Source organism: Paramormyrops kingsleyae, chromosome 15 (genome assembly GCF_048594095.1).
Source record: "Paramormyrops kingsleyae isolate MSU_618 chromosome 15, PKINGS_0.4, whole genome shotgun sequence".
Classification (NCBI taxonomy): Eukaryota; Metazoa; Chordata; class Actinopteri; order Osteoglossiformes; family Mormyridae; genus Paramormyrops; species Paramormyrops kingsleyae.
Genome location: NC_132811.1, coordinates 8,411,790 through 8,419,793, shown reverse-complemented (window position 1 = coordinate 8,419,793; position 8,004 = coordinate 8,411,790). Strand labels below are relative to the sequence as shown.

The window sequence follows — 8,004 nt, the reverse complement described above, 5'->3', positions numbered from 1 at the left end:
AACCGTTCTCTTCCTGTTTCTGCTCAGGTCCTGTAAATAAACACAGGTGGCACAAAATTGAACACAAGAATGGAGTCATTCCAGGTAAATGCCGATCGTTTCTGAAATGGAGGGATAGGAAATATGGCCATCGGCGTGAACTGGGCGGTATGGCTGAGCCTTTCCTGCAAACTGCAGTGATCCAGTGGGAGTCGCAGTGAGACTCCTCTCCATTCCAGTGGCAGAAGGTTCAAACTGGGAGCAGGAACTGTCAGTGCCACAGTGCCAGGCCGCAGGGGACCGCCTCTACATATACACAAACGCACACTGGCAGCGTTATCCAAAATGTCAAACCAAGCAGTGACTCTTTCGGAAATGCTGCTGCACAAAGCGAAAGCGTTTGGGGAAAAAAAAATAACACATCATGGAAAAGGGAAACTGTTCTGTGAAACTATTATGACATCAGGACTCCCAAAAGGCCCTGTTGTTAGCACTTGAAACTGCTAGCCTAAGTATGTGCCTTTCAGCACAGCGTATAATAATCATGCAATTCGATGAAATTCAGAATTCTGTTGTAATTGCCATATTCCCCTCTAATTGCTTGAGAAACATAATAAATCTTTTATAAGTAAAACTGTAAGAATAAAATGATTGGCTGCAACATGTATATAAAATTGTAGGCATAAGCACAGAGTCTCCAATGATGATATGAACAAATAAACAGATTTTTTTTCTAATTATACCTAGGGGTATGTACAATTTTTACATTGTGAATTTATTTCTGAGAGGTATAACTAATTGAACACACAGGAAACTTTATGTGGGAAAAGTGATTTAACTATTGTGACAGACGGTGAATGGAAAAAAAACAGACAGGTGGCTTGATTACCTGCTGCTTGTCAAATTAATTGGATAGTAGCTATATAAAAAAGACGAGAATGATCTGTCAGCTTTGCAACTCGCCTCAAATATAAAATCGTCATGCAGGTTGTTCCTCAGGATCATAACTTAAATTTGATGCACCCAAATCTGCCAAAAAAAACCCCACTTTTTTCAATTTCACTATGTTGGTGAGAGAAAAGTTTTTAGCAAAAACACACACCATTTTTTCATCTAATGCAGACTCCCAAAAGTAGTTCAATCTATGTATCTAAACTTAGGATTTTGCTCAAGAAAACTTCAAGAATGCTACGAGTTTTGAACACTCGCCTGTCAACGGTTTTCTTGGGAAAAAAAAATAAAACAGTAAATAATAATACATTTCTTTATAAACTAAATAAATAAGGCACAACTGCGGCTAGATTTAATTTAAATAACAAGTACCTCCAGCGCTGCAGCGGAACGACTAGAAGCTATCACATATTTCTTCTGCCGGTAGTATGAGTCGGCATCTTTTAAGGCAACATCAAGCCATTTGTCAATTTGAGGCAGAGAGCTGAGATTAGGTCCAGTTGGAGGGCTCACTATTTCAGAGCCTTGACACATTAATTGTGGAGCCAGGGACTCTGTGGTTTTGTGTGTCATGTCTTGGTCGTCACCGTACACTAGCATCATCTCCACCTCCAGGAACAGACGGAATCTGGTCTGCAGGACAACTTCAGTTTAGTGCCCAAGCCGCACTTGTTTCTTGCTCGCTGATATTTCTTTTCTTAATCTTCCTTCTCTTTGGTGAGATTTCGCTGCCTCCTGGTGCTGATGATTCAGAACTGTCAGTCAAAACTTTTCAGTGTTCATGACAATGAAACACAGCATCTCCCTGCACCTGTCTTGGTCTCTGTGAAACAGAAGGATGTGAAATGGGTGTTCTTTGTTTTTTGAAACAGAAATACATACATGGGAATTCGGCACGACTGCCACAAAATGCACAATTACAGGATTGGAAGTGTCACTTTAAAATGGATGTTCTTTCAACCCTATAAAATAGCAGCTGTGTCTTTAAACAACTCACCCCTGCATCCTAGGCTCTGTTAAACAACTATTTCAGAAAAACACCACAGGAAAACTGTCCAGTAACATTGGTTTTTCCTCTATCAAACTGCAGCTCTTTGTGGAAGAATGATGCAAGAACAGCAACTGATCTTTGTGGGGCGCTTGATGGTGGCAATATTTGAAGTTGTTATTTCTTTGACCATTATTTGGCATTTCTGTGGGGAACACTGCTGAAAAGGGAATACACACACACACACACACACACACACACACACATACACATACATATATATGAAAAAATAACATATGTCTTGGCACTTGCTGCCTCTGTGAAATCTAGGAGACTGAGCAAACTATATAACTTTAACCTCATTTTTCACATATGAAGCACTGGTGTTAATGAGTGCCATGTTTTCAGCTGGGCTAAAATTATCACAAATTTCACAGGCTGCAATCTCAAGTATGCAAAACACTGGAGAAAGGAGCTGTACTCTGCTCGCTTCAGTGAAGAACCCGTGCTACAGTCTGGCACCCGATCTTACACGTTACGCTCAGGAACCCAAAACATCAAACAGGCAAGTACAAGTGGATTTATCCAGGATTTTATAAGTTTATATGTATTCTTTGTTTTGGCTGCACACATACTGAATAATAGATAATAAAATGCATATTTTATGGATGCTGTGTTCTGTACGGCTATAATAATTACAGATGTATTGTGTTTTGTTCTCGTTTATATATTTTAGTAGGAGAACATATTTACAGGTCATACTGACCACATCGAAGTGATGTTGAAAATATACTCGATAGATGATCCACCACATGCAAAGATCACAGAGAGCTACCTTTAAAAGATTTTTATGTCTTATTTACCATACATGATGAAAAACACTGTGCCTCTATGTATTCACAAAATAGCTACAGTACATAGGAGTTACTAGCTAGACGTACCTTCAGGGTGCTTTCTTTGAAAAGGCGAGATCTTACCGTCTGTGCCGGGTGCCTGAAACACAACACGCTGCCTTCGTGCACCAGCTGGGCCTGGTGTGCAGGGCTGTCGCTCGTCAGTGAGCTGAAAGGGGCCAGACTGCAGCGTGATTCCTATGTCCCACCTACATTTATAAGCGGCTAATTTATCCCTGGTGATGAGATCCCTAGAAGTAAAACTAGACATTCTACATTGAGAGGAAATGTGATATATGGCTGTTGACACATGAAGTTAATTAAAGTCTTAATAGACATTAAAAAAGACTCGATAGACACTAAAGACAATTCACTCAGCATACGTCGTCAGTGACGTGTTATCCTTGAAGGTGCGGATGCTTTTATTATTATTTTTTTAATACTGATGTGACCTCAGCAGTGCTAATTAGGCAGTCTGACTCTCAGCTGGATGACCGTGTAAGTTCGCAGCCTGTCGGTCCCTATAGTTTAAGAGGAAGGCCGAATGCACTCGGCCACATTGACAAGCAGCTCGCTATTTTTATAGACGTCACATAACGCAGCATGACACGCTACCACTGCGACAGCTGGGTGACAGATGTAACGTACTCCCTCTGTGGAGAGCAACGCTGCCATTTGTCTCTAGTGCAGGTATTTAACATTCAAACCACTCAAGATAAATTAATTTACTGCAAAATCAACTTTAAATTATACACACACGTCTTGCATTTGCAGCCTCGCAATCTTGCAACTTTAGCCCCCCTTGCCAGCCGCCCTCATAAATTTATTACCCTTTGAGAGAGATTCTCTCAACTAATTGTATTAACCCCCATAGCATTTTGTTGTTGTTTATTATGAAGTTGGTGGAACTGAAGTAAAAACTGGAATTGGGAGGGGTCTTTATCTCCTCTATACGTCAGATGACTGGTGCTAAATGGAATAAATAGAGCCATATACATTTGATTCCTGCCCTCTGACTCTCTGTGTGTGGAGTTTACATGATCTCTATGTGTTCCACAAGATTCTTCCAGTTTCCAAAACTGGCATAGTCAGTGACGTTGTGTGAAATGGGGTTCAGTGCCTTGCACCCTGTGATTCCTGGGATAGGTTCCAGGATTACAGTGAAACTGAGCTGGATTTGAAAGATGGATGGATGGATGGATCTATACATCAGATCATATGCATCAAATGTTGCATTAGTCAGTGTATAAGGTCCATCTATCACGCCCATATCTCTTGTGTGGACATCATGGTGGTTCGGTGGGCGGCATCACTGTTCTCAGATCTTCAGTGTTAGAGGCCTGAATGTCTCTAAATTACCCACAGTCTGTGATTATATGTGCATGACTCCTTGAAGGAATGGAATCCCATCCAGTATGCCCCCTGCCTTTGTGCCCTATGCGTACTGGGATACAGAAAACATGCTGTATTTTTTTTACAAAATAAGAAATGTTTTAATGAGTAACACCAAGTGCTGTGTTCTTTAAAGAATAAGAGATAAATTTATTCTTAGAGAATACTCAGCCTTGAATCTTCTTATGCAGTTAGGAAAAAAGATATATTACTTTCTACCTCATTAAAAAATACACAAGTAATTCAACTGAGGTTGATTCTGTTCAGCAATATTTCTCCCTGTTTTGAGCTACCCAAAATAGTGGTTTGGTAGGAGGGTATCTAAGGAGTGTGTGTGAGCAGCTTTAATATTTAATATCACGGCTGTGGATCAACGACCATGAGGTCCAAACAGAAGCCTTTCTAAGAACACAATTTCTCAAATGGACACTTCAATTAACCATAACTCAAAAAACACGTTAGGGGTTGTGGTCACATTGAAAACGTTATGCAGTCCAAATTCCAGGAGAACTCGACAGTCAGAACTACAAGCACTGTAATTTCACACCAGTGATATCTCGTGGGATACTGAAAAAATCTATATAATCTTTATAGATACATCTGAAATGTATCTATAAAGGATTTTGAATGAACTAAATCGATACATCCAGACAGAGAATAAGTGAGATTTTTATAGCTAATATAAAAATAAAGTTATTGTAGTTAAGTAATACTACTAAAATGTTAGTCTCATGTTTATCTCATTCTGCTCTTTGTCAAAATATCACTCCACCCATATCCATCCATCCATCCATCCATCTTCTAACTGCTACTCCTGCACTATCCATGCAATTTAATTCTCTTAAACCATCGTTTCGATTAATCTCTGAGGAATCAGTGGTTCCCAAGTTCAAAGTTTAGCCATACCCTGCCATTACATTCATTTACTGCCATTTTCAGGAACACGTTCTTCTAACAGTGTCACCCTTCATACAATCATTCTATTTCTGCTTCATCAGTAGTCAAAGGAACGCTGACGCTGTCAGTGCGGCTCTTTGCAGGCATTTTCACCATTTCCCAGGAGCCCCTGATGTCAGCGTAACACGTGTCAACCAATCGTGCGCCGAGACGGGCGTGGGGATGCAGTTTTAAACGAGGCGCACAGAGCAGATGGCCGAAGGAGAACGAAATGTAAAGACAGAAAAATGCACTTGTTGCGAGAGCTCGTCAGTGGCTCTCAGTGAGATGAGAGTGACTCATGTAAGAGGTCGAGCTGCGTTTCCTGTAGGGGAGGCAGAAGGAAGAGATGATGTAGTGACCAGGCTCACATGTTGTTTTACTGGTATTTAGCTTTTCGTTTTTGCGTTGTCTTGCAGCAGACTCTAATATGGTCTCAAGGTGACCGGTTCTTTTTTCTGTGATTGTAAATAAAACATAATAAAAAGTATGAAAGGGTGCACTTGTAGGAGGGCCCTTATTCACCTGGGTCCCTGGAATTGGCAGCCGACTGGACCTACATTCCATTCTTGTGCCGCTGCGGGCCAATAACAAGAGAGGAAGTGGCTGCAGCACCTGACAGCAAGACAGCACATTGGACGCTGCTGAACTGGACCCACCTCCAGATCTTCACCGTGATACGGTGCCCTGACCATGACTCACCTAACCAAATCTATATGTATCCAGCAAAGGAAATGTTTCAATATTTGGAGTGAAGGTAAGACTTTACTTGAGGGGGCACAAATAACTAATAAAGCTCATGCATGAAATACATGAACCATCAAGATTCATTACTGATGATCAAACATGGGATCAGCACATAACTAACACTTAGTTACTGGTTAATTCATATATTTTGTTAATTCATGCACAATATGTGGCCCCTCAAGTGAAGTATTAGTGTACTGAATTTACAAAATTTACTTGAAATCAGCCATTAAAATGCAACATTATTTAAAAAAATTAAAATTATGGATATGTGCTGTTCGCAGCATGTCTACTATCACTTAAAAAAAGATCAAATTAAATATTAGATCCATTCATAATTATCGTTATCATTGGTAGCCATTGGTAGAAAAAAGGATTTATATCCAATGCAAATAAGGTTTTACATTTACTATTTACATGCAGTAAATTAAATACTTTGCTGAAACGTACAGCAACAGCGCTCCAGTGTATTAGCTGTCTGAAAAAGAAATATCCAGTTTGCAGTGCGACATGTTGACAAGTCCTGCATATTTTATTCACTAATTTCACTTCTGACGCTGCCGTGCCCCGTGTTTTTGGTTCCATCAAGAAGCTCACAGGATTGCAGAGCTGCTTCGAAATAAGTGAAATTTAACGACTTCCATCTTAAGCCATTAAACCTCATCCCTGTGCTCTGTATATGCACTGTGCTCCTTCTGCCAAGAGCATATATCTCACACACTGCCATTACTGTAATGTTTTTACACTTGTACAAATATGCTCAGTCTAGGAGGCTGTATATTTGAAGTTACAGCATGACATATTTACCATATCAGAACAGTGCTTTCAGAGAGTGTTTTACATCATACCAGGTCTAGAATGTTCTTTTTACATCAGGTATTTATGTTTCATCACTCTCATGCGATATTAATGAGATCTTTATGACAAGTCTTGAGAACAAGTTAAATAAGAACAGGAACTTCTATCGAGGTGGACTATAAAGACATGGACTATAAAATGAGAGAGGTATGGGGAAAGTATTTTCCAGGGAATGCAGATGAAATAAATAATTTGGCCGTGTTAAGATGGTTCTCAACATGGCCCTATAAATCAAAATGGGATCAAATGGGGGAGTGGAAGGGGTACATTTTGGTGTCACCCAGTGGAGGAGGTTTCCTGGTTGACTGGTTCCCTAACAGGCTACTACAGCTGCGTTTCTATTTACAGTGACCTCACAGCCTCTTCAGACAGTTACTGAAGAAAAGGCAGAAATGCAAAAGAATCTTTGTTTTAAGTAACACCTTGATTGATGTATCAAAAAATTGTTAAAAACAGATTGAATTAGAAAAGACATATCCCATGAGACACATTTTTGTAGCCTCACACCTAAACAAGAATGTTTGCATAATGTTTTATTAAAGAAATATATAATTGATTTTTAAAGATCCATTATGATTCTCAAGACAACAAAGACTTAAAAAGAGCGTTCACTTGCATTTTGGCTCAGCTTAAGTACTGATGTGTTTGCTCAGTCACTGCTGCAATATTCATTTGGATACATATCAATAGTTAATTTGAAATAAACAGGCCGCTGCATTTCTATAAATGAGCTGGATTCTTGGGCAGATTTGGATGCCTGAACTTTAAAATTTATGTGATCTTTATTGCTGAACTTGAGAACTTTGAGAATATTGCACCTACAGTGTGTGTGTGTGTGTGTGTGTGGATATATATATATATATATATATATATATATATATATATATATATATACATTTTTTTTAAAGAAAATTGATAATTGATGTTTGAATCCCTAACCCTAACTCTAAACCTCACACTCCGATAGTGCTAAATTGGATTAAATATGTCAGGTATTTCATACGGGGATCAATCACCTGGTATCTGGTTCATGGCTTAATAGACTTTGGTGGAGTGTTATGTCTGATTAGAAAACGTAACACAAGATCCCTGATCCTTACATGATGTAAGGATGATGGCTATTTTACAGGCCAGCTGCGGTGGGGGTTTAAATCCTGTCTCTGTTCTGCATGTGTGGAGTTTGCATGTTATCCCCATGTTTCCTAATTCAGCCCAAAGTCATGCAGTTTGGCTAATTGGTGTCTCTGAATTCCCTGCAGA

The 8,004-nt window shown here is 39.5% G+C and overlaps 1 long non-coding RNA gene across 1 annotated transcript; it reads right to left on the bottom strand.

Annotated features, from left to right (window-relative positions):
• Positions 1 to 96: 96 nt before the first annotated feature.
• LOC111860443 (uncharacterized) lies at positions 97 to 2,978 on the bottom strand. Its single transcript, XR_011982830.1, has 4 exons — positions 2,896 to 2,978; positions 1,928 to 2,138; positions 1,303 to 1,753; positions 97 to 285 (listed from the first exon to the last, which is right to left on the bottom strand). It is a non-coding gene; the product is annotated as an uncharacterized lncRNA (long non-coding RNA).
• Between the last annotated feature and the right edge of the window lie 5,026 nt (positions 2,979 to 8,004).